Raw genomic sequence first — 19,618 nt, 5'->3', positions numbered from 1 at the left:
TAAATAAAATGTTCATTTTTAATACTTTGTCGAGAATCCTTTGCAGGCAATGACTGCTTGAAGTCTGGAACGCATGGACATCACCAAACGCTGGGTTTCCTCCTTTGTGATGCTTTGCCAGGCTTTTACTGCAGCTGTCTTCAGTTGTTGTTGTTTGTTTGTGGGTCTTTCTGCCTTAAGTTTTGTCTTCAGCCAGTGGAATGCATGCTCGATCGGGTTGAGATCAGGTGATTGACTCGGACATTGCAGAATATGCCACTTCTTTGCCTTAAAAAAAACTCCTGGGTTGCTTTTGCAGTATGTTTTGGGTCATTGTCCATCTGTAAAGTGAAGCGCCGTCCAATCAACTTCGCTGTATTTGCTCCTCTTGTGAAGTCTTCCCTTTATGGTAGACTTGGATAATGATATAAATAAATAATGAAATAAATAAATATATAGCGCTATCCGTTTAGGTTGTGTTGTGAATTCAACTTTGTTCACAGATCTCCAGTTTCAGGCATAGCACAGAACAGTGTCGGCCTAGGATGCTCCCTTCCTTTCGTATGCAAATGTTTACAAGAGTCTGTACCTGCTTCAAACCCGCTCACATGCTGCATGCTGTAGTTGTTGTTGTTGGGCACATTGTATCATTTGGGAGGTTTTTTTGAATGGTGAAAGGATATAGAAGGTTCACTATTTATTTAGTTAATTCACTTGAGGTGGTGTGCTTTGAATGTCTTTTCCCCCAATCGGATGTGAACTGCGGAAAGGTAGCCTCCTTATGTTGACTGGGGTGTGCCCGGGAGGCGGTGGTCCCGTTGCCCAAAACAACTCATACTTACCTGGCAGGGGAGATACCATGATCATGAAGGTGGTTCACCCAGGGTGAGGCTCATCCATTGCACTTCGGGTGTGCTGACCCCTGCGATGTCCCCAAATGCGCTAAACTCGACTGCATAATTTATGGTAGTGGGGGACTGCGTTCGCGCTTTCCCCTGATTATTCTTGGTAAAAGATAGACTTGCCACCCGCATGTGCACAACCCCCATTCCTTGCACCTTCAAGTTGACTCCTCCTTTATCATGCACCCATTTCTAATAGCGTCTTACGCTGAATTTGCATTCAATTACGCTGAATTTGCATTCAAAATTGCTATCTTCACCGCTGGCTTTTAGCAATCCCAGTGTAGGAAACCGACCACTTTTAAGCCTTCCGTCGTGGGGGTCTTTTGCTGTTCCCTGACTGGCCTCTTTTTTTCCCTTGGTATGATTTCCAATGCGCAATGCATGGATAACCAATAGATGGCAATGCAAGATCACATGTACTGTATCTAGTATTCTGACTTTAAAAAAGCCCCAAAGTTCTTCAATAGTGTCTGAAAAGAATGTCACCCGAGACAAAGTACTACAGGAATGATTGCAACTTTTGGTCTCCAGGTCATTGGACTAAGTATCTTCGGGAAGCACTTGGCTTCTAGTTACACCACTGTATCTATGGCACTTGATTCTGAATGTTCCTTTCCACATGGATGCGAAAGAAGAAATTGAAAGTCGAGATGGTTAAAAGGATCGTTTGAAGCTAGCAGTATCTGTGGACAAATTAACTTCATGGCTGTGCTCTTAAGTTTCAACTGAGGTTACACTGTGAGCACTGGGGAGACATACTGCTAGGTTTGGATGCTCACTTCCTTTCATATGCAAATTGAGGAGAGTCTGTGCCCGTTGATAAAAGGCTGACTGACTGTCTGTGCGACGTCACCACATGCAAATGTCTTTTCTGCAAGGCACCATGGGAGTTCTTGTACATGTATTGTGTGCATGCTTGAATGTGGGAGATATCATTAGTAGTGAAATAATATGAAAGGTCCCCTAATCAGCAGCTCAAGTGAGGAGGTGTGCTATGAATGTCTTTTCCCCCAATTGGATGTGAACTGCGGAAAGGTAGCCTCCTTATGTTGACTGGGGTGTGCCCGGGAGGCGGTGGTCCCGTTGCCCAAAACAACTCATACTTACCTGGCAGGGGAGATACCATGATCATGAAGGTGGTTCACCCAGGGTGAGGATCATCCATTGCACTTCGGGTGTGCTGACCCCTGCGATTTCCCCAAATGCGGGAAACTCGACTGCATAATTTATGGTAGTGGGGGACTGCGTTCGCGCTTTCCCCTGATTATTCTTGGTAAAAGATAGACTTGCCACCCGCATGTGCACAACCCCCATTCCTTGCACCTTCAAGTTGACTCCTCCTTTATCATGCACCCATTTCTAATAGCGTCTTACGCTGAATTTGCATTCAATTACGCTGAATTTGCATTCAAAATTGCTATCTTCACCGCTGGCTTTTAGCAATCCCAGTGTAGGAAACCGACCACTTTTAAGCCTTCCGTCGTGGGGGTCTTTTGCTGTTCCCTGACTGGCCTCTTTTTTTCCCTTGGTATGATTTCCAATGCGCAATGCATGGATAACCAATAGATGGCAATGCAAGATCACATGTACTGTATCTAGTATTCTGACTTTAAAAAAGCCCCAAAGTTCTTCAATAGTGTCTGAAAAGAATGTCACCCGAGACAAAGTACTACAGGAATGATTGCAACTTTTGGTCTCCAGGTCATTGGACTAAGTATCTTCGGGAAGCACTTGGCTTCTAGTTACACCACTGTATCTATGGCACTTGATTCTGAATGTTCCTTTCCACATGGATGCGAAAGAAGAAATTGAAAGTCGAGATGGTTAAAAGGATCGTTTGAAGCTAGCAGTATCTGTGGACAAATTAACTTCATGGCTGTGCTCTTAAGTTTCAACTGAGGTTACACTGTGAGCACTGGGGAGACATACTGCTAGGTTTGGATGCTCACTTCCTTTCATATGCAAATTGAGGAGAGTCTGTGCCCGTTGATAAAAGGCTGACTGACTGTCTGTGCGACGTCACCACATGCAAATGTCTTTTCTGCAAGGCACCATGGGAGTTCTTGTACATGTATTGTGTGCATGCTTGAATGTGGGAGATATCATTAGTAGTGAAATAATATGAAAGGTCCCCTAATCAGCAGCTCAAGTGAGGAGGTGTGCTATGAATGTCTTTTCCCCCAATTGGATGTGAACTGCGGAAAGGTAGCCTCCTTATGTTGACTGGGGTGTGCCCGGGAGGCGGTGGTCCCGTTGCCCAAAACAACTCATACTTACCTGGCAGGGGAGATACCATGATCATGAAGGTGGTTCACCCAGGGTGAGGCTCATCCATTGCACTTCGGGTGTGCTGACCCCTGCGATTTCCCCAAATGCGGGAAACTCGACTGCATAATTTATGGTAGTGGGGGACTGCGTTCGCGCTTTCCCCTGATTATTCTTGGTAAAAGATAGACTTGCCACCCGCATGTGCACAACCCCCATTCCTTGCACCTTCAAGTTGACTCCTCCTTTATCATGCACCCATTTCTAATAGCGTCTTACGCTGAATTTGCATTCAATTACGCTGAATTTGCATTCAAAATTGCTATCTTCACCGCTGGCTTTTAGCAATCCCAGTGTAGGAAACCGACCACTTTTAAGCCTTCCGTCGTGGGGGTCTTTTGCTGTTCCCTGACTGGCCTCTTTTTTTCCCTTGGTATGATTTCCAATGCGCAATGCATGGATAACCAATAGATGGCAATGCAAGATCACATGTACTGTATCTAGTATTCTGACTTTAAAAAAGCCCCAAAGTTCTTCAATAGTGTCTGAAAAGAATGTCACCCGAGACAAAGTACTACAGGAATGATTGCAACTTTTGGTCTCCAGGTCATTGGACTAAGTATCTTCGGGAAGCACTTGGCTTCTAGTTACACCACTGTATCTATGGCACTTGATTCTGAATGTTCCTTTCCACATGGATGCGAAAGAAGAAATTGAAAGTCGAGATGGTTAAAAGGATCGTTTGAAGCTAGCAGTATCTGTGGACAAATTAACTTCATGGCTGTGCTCTTAAGTTTCAACTGAGGTTACACTGTGAGCACTGGGGAGACATACTGCTAGGTTTGGATGCTCACTTCCTTTCATATGCAAATTGAGGAGAGTCTGTGCCCGTTGATAAAAGGCTGACTGACTGTCTGTGCGACGTCACCACATGCAAATGTCTTTTCTGCAAGGCACCATGGGAGTTCTTGTACATGTATTGTGTGCATGCTTGAATGTGGGAGATATCATTAGTAGTGAAATAATATGAAAGGTCCCCTAATCAGCAGCTCAAGTGAGGAGGTGTGCTATGAATGTCTTTTCCCCCAATTGGATGTGAACTGCGGAAAGGTAGCCTCCTTATGTTGACTGGGGTGTGCCCGGGAGGCGGTGGTCCCGTTGCCCAAAACAACTCATACTTACCTGGCAGGGGAGATACCATGATCATGAAGGTGGTTCACCCAGGGTGAGGCTCATCCATTGCACTTCGGGTGTGCTGACCCCTGCGATTTCCCCAAATGCGGGAAACTCGACTGCATAATTTATGGTAGTGGGGGACTGCGTTCGCGCTTTCCCCTGATTATTCTTGGTAAAAGATAGACTTGCCACCCGCATGTGCACAACCCCCATTCCTTGCACCTTCAAGTTGACTCCTCCTTTATCATGCACCCATTTCTAATAGCGTCTTACGCTGAATTTGCATTCAATTACGCTGAATTTGCATTCAAAATTGCTATCTTCACCGCTGGCTTTTAGCAATCCCAGTGTAGGAAACCGACCACTTTTAAGCCTTCCGTCGTGGGGGTCTTTTGCTGTTCCCTGACTGGCCTCTTTTTTTCCCTTGGTATGATTTCCAATGCGCAATGCATGGATAACCAATAGATGGCAATGCAAGATCACATGTACTGTATCTAGTATTCTGACTTTAAAAAAGCCCCAAAGTTCTTCAATAGTGTCTGAAAAGAATGTCACCCGAGACAAAGTACTACAGGAATGATTGCAACTTTTGGTCTCCAGGTCATTGGACTAAGTATCTTCGGGAAGCACTTGGCTTCTAGTTACACCACTGTATCTATGGCACTTGATTCTGAATGTTCCTTTCCACATGGATGCGAAAGAAGAAATTGAAAGTCGAGATGGTTAAAAGGATCGTTTGAAGCTAGCAGTATCTGTGGACAAATTAACTTCATGGCTGTGCTCTTAAGTTTCAACTGAGGTTACACTGTGAGCACTGGGGAGACATACTGCTAGGTTTGGATGCTCACTTCCTTTCATATGCAAATTGAGGAGAGTCTGTGCCCGTTGATAAAAGGCTGACTGACTGTCTGTGCGACGTCACCACATGCAAATGTCTTTTCTGCAAGGCACCATGGGAGTTCTTGTACATGTATTGTGTGCATGCTTGAATGTGGGAGATATCATTAGTAGTGAAATAATATGAAAGGTCCCCTAATCAGCAGCTCAAGTGAGGAGGTGTGCTATGAATGTCTTTTCCCCCAATTGGATGTGAACTGCGGAAAGGTAGCCTCCTTATGTTGACTGGGGTGTGCCCGGGAGGCGGTGGTCCCGTTGCCCAAAACAACTCATACTTACCTGGCAGGGGAGATACCATGATCATGAAGGTGGTTCACCCAGGGTGAGGCTCATCCATTGCACTTCGGGTGTGCTGACCCCTGCGATTTCCCCAAATGCGGGAAACTCGACTGCATAATTTATGGTAGTGGGGGACTGCGTTCGCGCTTTCCCCTGATTATTCTTGGTAAAAGATAGACTTGCCACCCGCATGTGCACAACCCCCATTCCTTGCACCTTCAAGTTGACTCCTCCTTTATCATGCACCCATTTCTAATAGCGTCTTACGCTGAATTTGCATTCAATTACGCTGAATTTGCATTCAAAATTGCTATCTTCACCGCTGGCTTTTAGCAATCCCAGTGTAGGAAACCGACCACTTTTAAGCCTTCCGTCGTGGGGGTCTTTTGCTGTTCCCTGACTGGCCTCTTTTTTTCCCTTGGTATGATTTCCAATGCGCAATGCATGGATAACCAATAGATGGCAATGCAAGATCACATGTACTGTATCTAGTATTCTGACTTTAAAAAAGCCCCAAAGTTCTTCAATAGTGTCTGAAAAGAATGTCACCCGAGACAAAGTACTACAGGAATGATTGCAACTTTTGGTCTCCAGGTCATTGGACTAAGTATCTTCGGGAAGCACTTGGCTTCTAGTTACACCACTGTATCTATGGCACTTGATTCTGAATGTTCCTTTCCACATGGATGCGAAAGAAGAAATTGAAAGTCGAGATGGTTAAAAGGATCGTTTGAAGCTAGCAGTATCTGTGGACAAATTAACTTCATGGCTGTGCTCTTAAGTTTCAACTGAGGTTACACTGTGAGCACTGGGGAGACATACTGCTAGGTTTGGATGCTCACTTCCTTTCATATGCAAATTGAGGAGAGTCTGTGCCCGTTGATAAAAGGCTGACTGACTGTCTGTGCGACGTCACCACATGCAAATGTCTTTTCTGCAAGGCACCATGGGAGTTCTTGTACATGTATTGTGTGCATGCTTGAATGTGGGAGATATCATTAGTAGTGAAATAATATGAAAGGTCCCCTAATCAGCAGCTCAAGTGAGGAGGTGTGCTATGAATGTCTTTTCCCCCAATTGGATGTGAACTGCGGAAAGGTAGCCTCCTTATGTTGACTGGGGTGTGCCCGGGAGGCGGTGGTCCCGTTGCCCAAAACAACTCATACTTACCTGGCAGGGGAGATACCATGATCATGAAGGTGGTTCACCCAGGGTGAGGCTCATCCATTGCACTTCGGGTGTGCTGACCCCTGCGATTTCCCCAAATGCGGGAAACTCGACTGCATAATTTATGGTAGTGGGGGACTGCGTTCGCGCTTTCCCCTGATTATTCTTGGTAAAAGATAGACTTGCCACCCGCATGTGCACAACCCCCATTCCTTGCACCTTCAAGTTGACTCCTCCTTTATCATGCACCCATTTCTAATAGCGTCTTACGCTGAATTTGCATTCAATTACGCTGAATTTGCATTCAAAATTGCTATCTTCACCGCTGGCTTTTAGCAATCCCAGTGTAGGAAACCGACCACTTTTAAGCCTTCCGTCGTGGGGGTCTTTTGCTGTTCCCTGACTGGCCTCTTTTTTTCCCTTGGTATGATTTCCAATGCGCAATGCATGGATAACCAATAGATGGCAATGCAAGATCACATGTACTGTATCTAGTATTCTGACTTTAAAAAAGCCCCAAAGTTCTTCAATAGTGTCTGAAAAGAATGTCACCCGAGACAAAGTACTACAGGAATGATTGCAACTTTTGGTCTCCAGGTCATTGGACTAAGTATCTTCGGGAAGCACTTGGCTTCTAGTTACACCACTGTATCTATGGCACTTGATTCTGAATGTTCCTTTCCACATGGATGCGAAAGAAGAAATTGAAAGTCGAGATGGTTAAAAGGATCGTTTGAAGCTAGCAGTATCTGTGGACAAATTAACTTCATGGCTGTGCTCTTAAGTTTCAACTGAGGTTACACTGTGAGCACTGGGGAGACATACTGCTAGGTTTGGATGCTCACTTCCTTTCATATGCAAATTGAGGAGAGTCTGTGCCCGTTGATAAAAGGCTGACTGACTGTCTGTGCGACGTCACCACATGCAAATGTCTTTTCTGCAAGGCACCATGGGAGTTCTTGTACATGTATTGTGTGCATGCTTGAATGTGGGAGATATCATTAGTAGTGAAATAATATGAAAGGTCCCCTAATCAGCAGCTCAAGTGAGGAGGTGTGCTATGAATGTCTTTTCCCCCAATTGGATGTGAACTGCGGAAAGGTAGCCTCCTTATGTTGACTGGGGTGTGCCCGGGAGGCGGTGGTCCCGTTGCCCAAAACAACTCATACTTACCTGGCAGGGGAGATACCATGATCATGAAGGTGGTTCACCCAGGGTGAGGCTCATCCATTGCACTTCGGGTGTGCTGACCCCTGCGATTTCCCCAAATGCGGGAAACTCGACTGCATAATTTATGGTAGTGGGGGACTGCGTTCGCGCTTTCCCCTGATTATTCTTGGTAAAAGATAGACTTGCCACCCGCATGTGCACAACCCCCATTCCTTGCACCTTCAAGTTGACTCCTCCTTTATCATGCACCCATTTCTAATAGCGTCTTACGCTGAATTTGCATTCAATTACGCTGAATTTGCATTCAAAATTGCTATCTTCACCGCTGGCTTTTAGCAATCCCAGTGTAGGAAACCGACCACTTTTAAGCCTTCCGTCGTGGGGGTCTTTTGCTGTTCCCTGACTGGCCTCTTTTTTTCCCTTGGTATGATTTCCAATGCGCAATGCATGGATAACCAATAGATGGCAATGCAAGATCACATGTACTGTATCTAGTATTCTGACTTTAAAAAAGCCCCAAAGTTCTTCAATAGTGTCTGAAAAGAATGTCACCCGAGACAAAGTACTACAGGAATGATTGCAACTTTTGGTCTCCAGGTCATTGGACTAAGTATCTTCGGGAAGCACTTGGCTTCTAGTTACACCACTGTATCTATGGCACTTGATTCTGAATGTTCCTTTCCACATGGATGCGAAAGAAGAAATTGAAAGTCGAGATGGTTAAAAGGATCGTTTGAAGCTAGCAGTATCTGTGGACAAATTAACTTCATGGCTGTGCTCTTAAGTTTCAACTGAGGTTACACTGTGAGCACTGGGGAGACATACTGCTAGGTTTGGATGCTCACTTCCTTTCATATGCAAATTGAGGAGAGTCTGTGCCCGTTGATAAAAGGCTGACTGACTGTCTGTGCGACGTCACCACATGCAAATGTCTTTTCTGCAAGGCACCATGGGAGTTCTTGTACATGTATTGTGTGCATGCTTGAATGTGGGAGATATCATTAGTAGTGAAATAATATGAAAGGTCCCCTAATCAGCAGCTCAAGTGAGGAGGTGTGCTATGAATGTCTTTTCCCCCAATTGGATGTGAACTGCGGAAAGGTAGCCTCCTTATGTTGACTGGGGTGTGCCCGGGAGGCGGTGGTCCCGTTGCCCAAAACAACTCATACTTACCTGGCAGGGGAGATACCATGATCATGAAGGTGGTTCACCCAGGGTGAGGCTCATCCATTGCACTTCGGGTGTGCTGACCCCTGCGATTTCCCCAAATGCGGGAAACTCGACTGCATAATTTATGGTAGTGGGGGACTGCGTTCGCGCTTTCCCCTGATTTTCTTGGTAAAAGATAGACTTGCATAAGCATCTACTTCAATACTTTTTTTTTCTGCTTTAATATTTTACTTTTCTTATCACTACACCCTTCCCAGGGTTTGTACTTTTTCGGCACTCTTTCTTTGCTTTTCGAGCACTTTTCTCTTGCATACATACAGTTAGGTCCGGAAATAATTGGACACTAACACAATGTTCATCGTTTTGCCTCTGTACGCCACCACAATGGATTTGAAATGAAGCAACCGAGATGCAATCGAAGTGCAGACTTTCAGCTTTAATTCAAGGGGTTGGACAAAAACATCGTAGGAAACGTTTAGGAATTGCAACCATTTTCATACACAGTCCCCTTATGTCAGGGGCTCAAATGTAATTGGACAAATTAACACAATCATAAATAAAATGTTCATTTTTAATACTTTGTCGAGAATCCTTTGCAGGCAATGACTGCTTGAAGTCTGGAACGCATGGACATCACCAAACGCTGGGTTTCCTCCTTTGTGATGCTTTGCCAGGCTTTTACTGCAGCTGTCTTCAGTTGTTGTTGTTTGTTTGTGGGTCTTTCTGCCTTAAGTTTTGTCTTCAGCCAGTGGAATGCATGCTCGATCGGGTTGAGATCAGGTGATTGATTCGGCCATTGCAGAATATGCCACTTCTTTGCCTTAAAAAAAACTCCTGGGTTGCTTTTGCAGTATGTTTTGGGTCATTGTCCATCTGTAAAGTGAAGCGCCGTCCAATCAACTTCGCTGTATTTGCTCCTCTTGTGAAGTCTTCTCTTTATGGTAGACTTGGATAATGATATAAATAAATAATGAAATAAATAAATATATAGCGCTATCCGTTTAGGTTGTGTTGTGAATTCAACTTTGTTCACAGCTCTCCAGTTCCATTTCAGGCATAGCACAGAACAGTGTCGGCCTAGGATGCTCCCTTCCTTTCGTATGCAAATGTTTACAAGAGTCTGTACCTGCTTCAAACCCGCTTGCATGCTGCATGCTGTAGTTGTTGTTGTTGGGCACATTGTATCATTTGGGAGGTTTTTTTGAATGGTGAAAGGATATAGAAGGTTCACTATTTATTTAGTTAATTCACTTGAGGTGGTGTGCTTTGAATGTCTTTTCCCCCAATCGGATGTGAACTGCAGAAAGGTAGCCTCCTTATGTTGACTGGGGTGTGCCCGGGAGGCGGTGGTCCCGTTGCCCAAAACAACTCATACTTACCTGGCAGGGGAGATACCATGATCATGAAGGTGGTTCACCCAGGGTGAGGCTCATCCATTGCACTTCGGGTGTGCTGACCCCTGCGATTTCCCCAAATGCGGGAAACTCGACTGCATAATTTATGGTAGTGGGGGACTGCGTTCGCGCTTTCCCCTGATTTTCTTGGTAAAAGATAGACTTGCATAAGCATCTACTTCAATACTTTTTTTTTCTGCTTTAATATTTTACTTTTCTTATCACTACACCCTTCCCAGGGTTTGTACTTTTTCGGCACTCTTTCTTTGCTTTTCGAGCACTTTTCTCTTGCATACATACAGTTAGGTCCGGAAATAATTGGACACTAACACAATGTTCATCGTTTTGCCTCTGTACGCCACCACAATGGATTTGAAATGAAACAACCGAGATGCAATCGAAGTGCAGACTTTCAGCTTTAATTCAAGGGGTTGGACAAAAACATCGTAGGAAACGTTTAGGAATTGCAACCATTTTCATACACAGTCCCCTTATGTCAGGGGCTCAAATGTAATTGGACAAATTAACACAATCATAAATAAAATGTTCATTTTTAATACTTTGTCGAGAATCCTTTGCAGGCAATGACTGCTTGAAGTCTGGAACGCATGGACATCACCAAACGCTGGGTTTCCTCCTTTGTGATGCTTTGCCAGGCCTTTACTGCAGCTGTCTTCAGTTGTTGTTGTTTGTTTGTGGGTCTTTCTGCCTTAAGTTTTGTCTTCAGCCAGTGGAATGCATGCTCGATCGGGTTGAGATCAGGTGATTGACTCGGACATTGCAGAATATGCCACTTCTTTGCCTTAAAAAAAACTCCTGGGTTGCTTTTGCAGTATGTTTTGGGTCATTGTCCATCTGTAAAGTGAAGCGCCGTCCAATCAACTTCGCTGTATTTGCTCCTCTTGTGAAGTCTTCTCTTTATGGTAGACTTGGATAATGATATAAATAAATAATGAAATAAATAAATATATAGCGCTATCCGTTTAGGTTGTGTTGTGAATTCAACTTTGTTCACAGCTCTCCAGTTCCATTTCAGGCATAGCACAGAACAGTGTCGGCCTAGGATGCTCCCTTCCTTTCGTATGCAAATGTTTACAAGAGTCTGTACCTGCTTCAAACCCGCTCACATGCTGCATGCTGTAGTTGTTGTTGTTGGGCACATTGTATCATTTGGGAGGTTTTTTTGAATGGTGAAAGGATATAGAAGGTTCACTATTTATTTAGTTAATTCACTTGAGGTGGTGTGCTTTGAATGTCTTTTCCCCCAATCGGATGTGAACTGCAGAAAGGTAGCCTCCTTATGTTGACTGGGGTGTGCCCGGGAGGCGGTGGTCCCGTTGCCCAAAACAACTCATACTTACCTGGCAGGGGAGATACCATGATCATGAAGGTGGTTCACCCAGGGTGAGGCTCATCCATTGCACTTCGGGTGTGCTGACCCCTGCGATTTCCCCAAATGCGGGAAACTCGACTGCATAATTTATGGTAGTGGGGGACTGCGTTCGCGCTTTCCCCTGATTATTCTTGGTAAAAGATAGACTTGCCACCCGCATGTGCACAACCCCCATTCCTTGCACCTTCAAGTTGACTCCTCCTTTATCATGCACCCATTTCTAATAGCGTCTTACGCTGAATTTGCATTCAATTACGCTGAATTTGCATTCAAAATTGCTATCTTCACCGCTGGCTTTTAGCAATCCCAGTGTAGGAAACCGACCACTTTTAAGCCTTCCGTCGTGGGGGTCTTTTGCTGTTCCCTGACTGGCCTCTTTTTTTCCCTTGGTATGATTTCCAATGCGCAATGCATGGATAACCAATAGATGGCAATGCAAGATCACATGTACTGTATCTAGTATTCTGACTTTAAAAAAGCCCCAAAGTTCTTCAATAGTGTCTGAAAAGAATGTCACCCGAGACAAAGTACTACAGGAATGATTGCAACTTTTGGTCTCCAGGTCATTGGACTAAGTATCTTCGGGAAGCACTTGGCTTCTAGTTACACCACTGTATCTATGGCACTTGATTCTGAATGTTCCTTTCCACATGGATGCGAAAGAAGAAATTGAAAGTCGAGATGGTTAAAAGGATCGTTTGAAGCTAGCAGTATCTGTGGACAAATTAACTTCATGGCTGTGCTCTTAAGTTTCAACTGAGGTTACACTGTGAGCACTGGGGAGACATACTGCTAGGTTTGGATGCTCACTTCCTTTCATATGCAAATTGAGGAGAGTCTGTGCCCGTTGATAAAAGGCTGACTGACTGTCTGTGCGACGTCACCACATGCAAATGTCTTTTCTGCAAGGCACCATGGGAGTTCTTGTACATGTATTGTGTGCATGCTTGAATGTGGGAGATATCATTAGTAGTGAAATAATATGAAAGGTCCCCTAATCAGCAGCTCAAGTGAGGAGGTGTGCTATGAATGTCTTTTCCCCCAATTGGATGTGAACTGCGGAAAGGTAGCCTCCTTATGTTGACTGGGGTGTGCCCGGGAGGCGGTGGTCCCGTTGCCCAAAACAACTCATACTTACCTGGCAGGGGAGATACCATGATCATGAAGGTGGTTCACCCAGGGTGAGGCTCATCCATTGCACTTCGGGTGTGCTGACCCCTGCGATTTCCCCAAATGCGGGAAACTCGACTGCATAATTTATGGTAGTGGGGGACTGCGTTCGCGCTTTCCCCTGATTATTCTTGGTAAAAGATAGACTTGCCACCCGCATGTGCACAACCCCCATTCCTTGCACCTTCAAGTTGACTCCTCCTTTATCATGCACCCATTTCTAATAGCGTCTTACGCTGAATTTGCATTCAATTACGCTGAATTTGCATTCAAAATTGCTATCTTCACCGCTGGCTTTTAGCAATCCCAGTGTAGGAAACCGACCACTTTTAAGCCTTCCGTCGTGGGGGTCTTTTGCTGTTCCCTGACTGGCCTCTTTTTTTCCCTTGGTATGATTTCCAATGCGCAATGCATGGATAACCAATAGATGGCAATGCAAGATCACATGTACTGTATCTAGTATTCTGACTTTAAAAAAGCCCCAAAGTTCTTCAATAGTGTCTGAAAAGAATGTCACCCGAGACAAAGTACTACAGGAATGATTGCAACTTTTGGTCTCCAGGTCATTGGACTAAGTATCTTCGGGAAGCACTTGGCTTCTAGTTACACCACTGTATCTATGGCACTTGATTCTGAATGTTCCTTTCCACATGGATGCGAAAGAAGAAATTGAAAGTCGAGATGGTTAAAAGGATCGTTTGAAGCTAGCAGTATCTGTGGACAAATTAACTTCATGGCTGTGCTCTTAAGTTTCAACTGAGGTTACACTGTGAGCACTGGGGAGACATACTGCTAGGTTTGGATGCTCACTTCCTTTCATATGCAAATTGAGGAGAGTCTGTGCCCGTTGATAAAAGGCTGACTGACTGTCTGTGCGACGTCACCACATGCAAATGTCTTTTCTGCAAGGCACCATGGGAGTTCTTGTACATGTATTGTGTGCATGCTTGAATGTGGGAGATATCATTAGTAGTGAAATAATATGAAAGGTCCCCTAATCAGCAGCTCAAGTGAGGAGGTGTGCTATGAATGTCTTTTCCCCCAATTGGATGTGAACTGCGGAAAGGTAGCCTCCTTATGTTGACTGGGGTGTGCCCGGGAGGCGGTGGTCCCGTTGCCCAAAACAACTCATACTTACCTGGCAGGGGAGATACCATGATCATGAAGGTGGTTCACCCAGGGTGAGGCTCATCCATTGCACTTCGGGTGTGCTGACCCCTGCGATTTCCCCAAATGCGGGAAACTCGACTGCATAATTTATGGTAGTGGGGGACTGCGTTCGCGCTTTCCCCTGATTATTCTTGGTAAAAGATAGACTTGCCACCCGCATGTGCACAACCCCCATTCCTTGCACCTTCAAGTTGACTCCTCCTTTATCATGCACCCATTTCTAATAGCGTCTTACGCTGAATTTGCATTCAATTACGCTGAATTTGCATTCAAAATTGCTATCTTCACCGCTGGCTTTTAGCAATCCCAGTGTAGGAAACCGACCACTTTTAAGCCTTCCGTCGTGGGGGTCTTTTGCTGTTCCCTGACTGGCCTCTTTTTTTCCCTTGGTATGATTTCCAATGCGCAATGCATGGATAACCAATAGATGGCAATGCAAGATCACATGTACTGTATCTAGTATTCTGACTTTAAAAAAGCCCCAAAGTTCTTCAATAGTGTCTGAAAAGAATGTCACCCGAGACAAAGTACTACAGGAATGATTGCAACTTTTGGTCTCCAGGTCATTGGACTAAGTATCTTCGGGAAGCACTTGGCTTCTAGTTACACCACTGTATCTATGGCACTTGATTCTGAATGTTCCTTTCCACATGGATGCGAAAGAAGAAATTGAAAGTCGAGATGGTTAAAAGGATCGTTTGAAGCTAGCAGTATCTGTGGACAAATTAACTTCATGGCTGTGCTCTTAAGTTTCAACTGAGGTTACACTGTGAGCACTGGGGAGACATACTGCTAGGTTTGGATGCTCACTTCCTTTCATATGCAAATTGAGGAGAGTCTGTGCCCGTTGATAAAAGGCTGACTGACTGTCTGTGCGACGTCACCACATGCAAATGTCTTTTCTGCAAGGCACCATGGGAGTTCTTGTACATGTATTGTGTGCATGCTTGAATGTGGGAGATATCATTAGTAGTGAAATAATATGAAAGGTCCCCTAATCAGCAGCTCAAGTGAGGAGGTGTGCTATGAATGTCTTTTCCCCCAATTGGATGTGAACTGCGGAAAGGTAGCCTCCTTATGTTGACTGGGGTGTGCCCGGGAGGCGGTGGTCCCGTTGCCCAAAACAACTCATACTTACCTGGCAGGGGAGATACCATGATCATGAAGGTGGTTCACCCAGGGTGAGGCTCATCCATTGCACTTCGGGTGTGCTGACCCCTGCGATTTCCCCAAATGCGGGAAACTCGACTGCATAATTTATGGTAGTGGGGGACTGCGTTCGCGCTTTCCCCTGATTATTCTTGGTAAAAGATAGACTTGCCACCCGCATGTGCACAACCCCCATTCCTTGCACCTTCAAGTTGACTCCTCCTTTATCATGCACCCATTTCTAATAGCGTCTTACGCTGAATTTGCATTCAATTACGCTGAATTTGCATTCAAAATTGCTATCTTCACCGCTGGCTTTTAGCAATCCCAGTGTAGGAAACCGACCACTTTTAAGCCTTCCGTCGTGGGGGTCTTTTGCTGTTCCCTGACTGGCCTCTTTTTTTCCCTTGGTATGATTTCCAATGCGCAATGCATGGATAACCAATAGATGGCAATGCAAGATCACATGTACTGTATCTAGTATTCTGACTTTAAAAAAGCCCCAAAGTTCTTCAATAGTGTCTGAAAAGAATGTCACCCGAGACAAAGTACTACAGGAATGATTGCAACTTTTGGTCTCCAGGTCATTGGACTAAGTATCTTCGGGAAGCACTTGGCTTCTAGTTACACCACTGTATCTATGGCACTTGATTCTGAATGTTCCTTTCCACATGGATGCGAAAGAAGAAATTGAAAGTCGAGATGGTTAAAAGGATCGTTTGAAGCTAGCAGTATCTGTGGACAAATTAACTTCATGGCTGTGCTCTTAAGTTTCAACTGAGGTTACACTGTGAGCACTGGGGAGACATACTGCTAGGTTTGGATGCTCACTTCCTTTCATATGCAAATTGAGGAGAGTCTGTGCCCGTTGATAAAAGGCTGACTGACTGTCTGTGCGACGTCACCACATGCAAATGTCTTTTCTGCAAGGCACCATGGGAGTTCTTGTACATGTATTGTGTGCATGCTTGAATGTGGGAGATATCATTAGTAGTGAAATAATATGAAAGGTCCCCTAATCAGCAGCTCAAGTGAGGAGGTGTGCTATGAATGTCTTTTCCCCCAATTGGATGTGAACTGCGGAAAGGTAGCCTCCTTATGTTGACTGGGGTGTGCCCGGGAGGCGGTGGTCCCGTTGCCCAAAACAACTCATACTTACCTGGCAGGGGAGATACCATGATCATGAAGGTGGTTCACCCAGGGTGAGGCTCATCCATTGCACTTCGGGTGTGCTGACCCCTGCGATTTCCCCAAATGCGGGAAACTCGACTGCATAATTTATGGTAGTGGGGGACTGCGTTCGCGCTTTCCCCTGATTATTCTTGGTAAAAGATAGACTTGCCACCCGCATGTGCACAACCCCCATTCCTTGCACCTTCAAGTTGACTCCTCCTTTATCATGCACCCATTTCTAATAGCGTCTTACGCTGAATTTGCATTCAATTACGCTGAATTTGCATTCAAAATTGCTATCTTCACCGCTGGCTTTTAGCAATCCCAGTGTAGGAAACCGACCACTTTTAAGCCTTCCGTCGTGGGGGTCTTTTGCTGTTCCCTGACTGGCCTCTTTTTTTCCCTTGGTATGATTTCCAATGCGCAATGCATGGATAACCAATAGATGGCAATGCAAGATCACATGTACTGTATCTAGTATTCTGACTTTAAAAAAGCCCCAAAGTTCTTCAATAGTGTCTGAAAAGAATGTCACCCGAGACAAAGTACTACAGGAATGATTGCAACTTTTGGTCTCCAGGTCATTGGACTAAGTATCTTCGGGAAGCACTTGGCTTCTAGTTACACCACTGTATCTATGGCACTTGATTCTGAATGTTCCTTTCCACATGGATGCGAAAGAAGAAATTGAAAGTCGAGATGGTTAAAAGGATCGTTTGAAGCTAGCAGTATCTGTGGACAAATTAACTTCATGGCTGTGCTCTTAAGTTTCAACTGAGGTTACACTGTGAGCACTGGGGAGACATACTGCTAGGTTTGGATGCTCACTTCCTTTCATATGCAAATTGAGGAGAGTCTGTGCCCGTTGATAAAAGGCTGACTGACTGTCTGTGCGACGTCACCACATGCAAATGTCTTTTCTGCAAGGCACCATGGGAGTTCTTGTACATGTATTGTGTGCATGCTTGAATGTGGGAGATATCATTAGTAGTGAAATAATATGAAAGGTCCCCTAATCAGCAGCTCAAGTGAGGAGGTGTGCTATGAATGTCTTTTCCCCCAATTGGATGTGAACTGCGGAAAGGTAGCCTCCTTATGTTGACTGGGGTGTGCCCGGGAGGCGGTGGTCCCGTTGCCCAAAACAACTCATACTTACCTGGCAGGGGAGATACCATGATCATGAAGGTGGTTCACCCAGGGTGAGGCTCATCCATTGCACTTCGGGTGTGCTGACCCCTGCGATTTCCCCAAATGCGGGAAACTCGACTGCATAATTTATGGTAGTGGGGGACTGCGTTCGCGCTTTCCCCTGATTATTCTTGGTAAAAGATAGACTTGCCACCCGCATGTGCACAACCCCCATTCCTTGCACCTTCAAGTTGACTCCTCCTTTATCATGCACCCATTTCTAATAGCGTCTTACGCTGAATTTGCATTCAATTACGCTGAATTTGCATTCAAAATTGCTATCTTCACCGCTGGCTTTTAGCAATCCCAGTGTAGGAAACCGACCACTTTTAAGCCTTCCGTCGTGGGGGTCTTTTGCTGTTCCCTGACTGGCCTCTTTTTTTCCCTTGGTATGATTTCCAATGCGCAATGCATGGATAACCAATAGATGGCAATGCAAGATCACATGTACTGTATCTAGTATTCTGACTTTAAAAAAGCCCCAAAGTTCTTCAATAGTGTCTGAAAAGAATGTCACCCGAGACAAAGTACTACAGGAATGATTGCAACTTTTGGTCTCCAGGTCATTGGACTAAGTATCTTCGGGAAGCACTTGGCTTCTAGTTACACCACTGTATCTATGGCACTTGATTCTGAATGTTCCTTTCCACATGGATGCGAAAGAAGAAATTGAAAGTCGAGATGGTTAAAAGGATCGTTTGAAGCTAGCAGTATCTGTGGACAAATTAACTTCATGGCTGTGCTCTTAAGTTTCAACTGAGGTTACACTGTGAGCACTGGGGAGACATACTGCTAGGTTTGGATGCTCACTTCCTTTCATATGCAAATTGAGGAGAGTCTGTGCCCGTTGATAAAAGGCTGACTGACTGTCTGTGCGACGTCACCACATGCAAATGTCTTTTCTGCAAGGCACCATGGGAGTTCTTGTACATGTATTGTGTGCATGCTTGAATGTGGGAGATATCATTAGTAGTGAAATAATATGAAAGGTCCCCTAATCAGCAGCTCAAGTGAGGAGGTGTGCTATGAATGTCTTTTCCCCCAATTGGATGTGAACTGCGGAAAGGTAGCCTCCTTATGTTGACTGGGGTGTGCCCGGGAGGCGGTGGTCCCGTTGCCCAAAACAACTCATACTTACCTGGCAGGGGAGATACCATGATCATGAAGGTGGTTCACCCAGGGTGAGGCTCATCCATTGCACTTCGGGTGTGCTGACCCCTGCGATTTCCCCAAATGCGGGAAACTCGACTGCATAATTTATGGTAGTGGGGGACTGCGTTCGCGCTTTCCCCTGATTTTCTTGGTAAAAGATAGACTTGCATAAGCATCTACTTCAATACTTTTTTTTTCTGCTTTAATATTTTACTTTTCTTATCACTACACCCTTCCCAGGGTTTGTACTTTTTCGGCACTCTTTCTTTGCTTTTCGAGCACTTTTCTCTTGCATACATACAGTTAGGTCCGGAAATAATTGGACACTAACACAATGTTCATCGTTTTGCCTCTGTACGCCACCACAATGGATTTGAAATGAAGCAACCGAGATGCAATCGAAGTGCAGACTTTCAGCTTTAATTCAAGGGGTTGGACAAAAACATCGTAGGAAACGTTTAGGAATTGCAACCATTTTCATACACAGTCCCCTTATGTCAGGGGCTCAAATGTAATTGGACAAATTAACACAATCATAAATAAAATGTTCATTTTTAATACTTTGTCGAGAATCCTTTGCAGGCAATGACTGCTTGAAGTCTGGAACGCATGGACATCACCAAACGCTGGGTTTCCTCCTTTGTGATGCTTTGCCAGGCTTTTACTGCAGCTGTCTTCAGTTGTTGTTGTTTGTTTGTGGGTCTTTCTGCCTTAAGTTTTGTCTTCAGCCAGTGGAATGCATGCTCGATCGGGTTGAGATCAGGTGATTGATTCGGCCATTGCAGAATATGCCACTTCTTTGCCTTAAAAAAAACTCCTGG

At 44.9% G+C, this 19,618-nt stretch overlaps 1 protein-coding gene and 16 non-coding genes across 17 annotated transcripts in view; all 17 read left to right on the top strand.

Annotated features, from left to right (window-relative positions):
- Window positions 1-19,618, top strand: part of SLC38A9 (solute carrier family 38 member 9) — a 212,587-nt gene that overhangs the window by 38,903 nt on the left and 154,066 nt on the right. The gene's annotated exons all lie outside the window — the stretch shown is intronic.
- LOC142473158 (U1 spliceosomal RNA) lies at window positions 814-977 on the top strand. Its single transcript, XR_012789995.1, has one exon. It is a non-coding gene; the product is annotated as a U1 spliceosomal RNA (small nuclear RNA).
- LOC142473129 (U1 spliceosomal RNA) lies at window positions 1,984-2,147 on the top strand. Its single transcript, XR_012789990.1, has one exon. It is a non-coding gene; the product is annotated as a U1 spliceosomal RNA (small nuclear RNA).
- Window positions 3,154-3,317, top strand: LOC142473092 (U1 spliceosomal RNA). The gene has a single exon (XR_012789982.1). It is a non-coding gene; the product is annotated as a U1 spliceosomal RNA (small nuclear RNA).
- Window positions 4,324-4,487, top strand: LOC142473085 (U1 spliceosomal RNA). The gene has a single exon (XR_012789979.1). It is a non-coding gene; the product is annotated as a U1 spliceosomal RNA (small nuclear RNA).
- Window positions 5,494-5,657, top strand: LOC142473077 (U1 spliceosomal RNA). The gene has a single exon (XR_012789977.1). It is a non-coding gene; the product is annotated as a U1 spliceosomal RNA (small nuclear RNA).
- On the top strand, window positions 6,664-6,827 carry LOC142473070 (U1 spliceosomal RNA). Its single transcript, XR_012789976.1, has one exon. It is a non-coding gene; the product is annotated as a U1 spliceosomal RNA (small nuclear RNA).
- Window positions 7,834-7,997, top strand: LOC142473064 (U1 spliceosomal RNA). Its single transcript, XR_012789975.1, has one exon. It is a non-coding gene; the product is annotated as a U1 spliceosomal RNA (small nuclear RNA).
- Window positions 9,004-9,167, top strand: LOC142473057 (U1 spliceosomal RNA). The gene has a single exon (XR_012789974.1). It is a non-coding gene; the product is annotated as a U1 spliceosomal RNA (small nuclear RNA).
- On the top strand, window positions 10,380-10,543 carry LOC142473052 (U1 spliceosomal RNA). Its single transcript, XR_012789972.1, has one exon. It is a non-coding gene; the product is annotated as a U1 spliceosomal RNA (small nuclear RNA).
- On the top strand, window positions 11,756-11,919 carry LOC142473047 (U1 spliceosomal RNA). Its single transcript, XR_012789969.1, has one exon. It is a non-coding gene; the product is annotated as a U1 spliceosomal RNA (small nuclear RNA).
- Window positions 12,926-13,089, top strand: LOC142473044 (U1 spliceosomal RNA). The gene has a single exon (XR_012789966.1). It is a non-coding gene; the product is annotated as a U1 spliceosomal RNA (small nuclear RNA).
- Window positions 14,096-14,259, top strand: LOC142473038 (U1 spliceosomal RNA). Its single transcript, XR_012789964.1, has one exon. It is a non-coding gene; the product is annotated as a U1 spliceosomal RNA (small nuclear RNA).
- LOC142473023 (U1 spliceosomal RNA) lies at window positions 15,266-15,429 on the top strand. The gene has a single exon (XR_012789961.1). It is a non-coding gene; the product is annotated as a U1 spliceosomal RNA (small nuclear RNA).
- On the top strand, window positions 16,436-16,599 carry LOC142473016 (U1 spliceosomal RNA). Its single transcript, XR_012789960.1, has one exon. It is a non-coding gene; the product is annotated as a U1 spliceosomal RNA (small nuclear RNA).
- LOC142473011 (U1 spliceosomal RNA) lies at window positions 17,606-17,769 on the top strand. Its single transcript, XR_012789959.1, has one exon. It is a non-coding gene; the product is annotated as a U1 spliceosomal RNA (small nuclear RNA).
- Window positions 18,776-18,939, top strand: LOC142473004 (U1 spliceosomal RNA). The gene has a single exon (XR_012789958.1). It is a non-coding gene; the product is annotated as a U1 spliceosomal RNA (small nuclear RNA).

Source organism: Ascaphus truei, chromosome 1, assembly GCF_040206685.1.
Source record: "Ascaphus truei isolate aAscTru1 chromosome 1, aAscTru1.hap1, whole genome shotgun sequence".
In the NCBI taxonomy this organism is placed as follows: Eukaryota; Metazoa; Chordata; class Amphibia; order Anura; family Ascaphidae; genus Ascaphus; species Ascaphus truei.
This window is presented reverse-complemented; position numbering and strand designations above follow the sequence as displayed.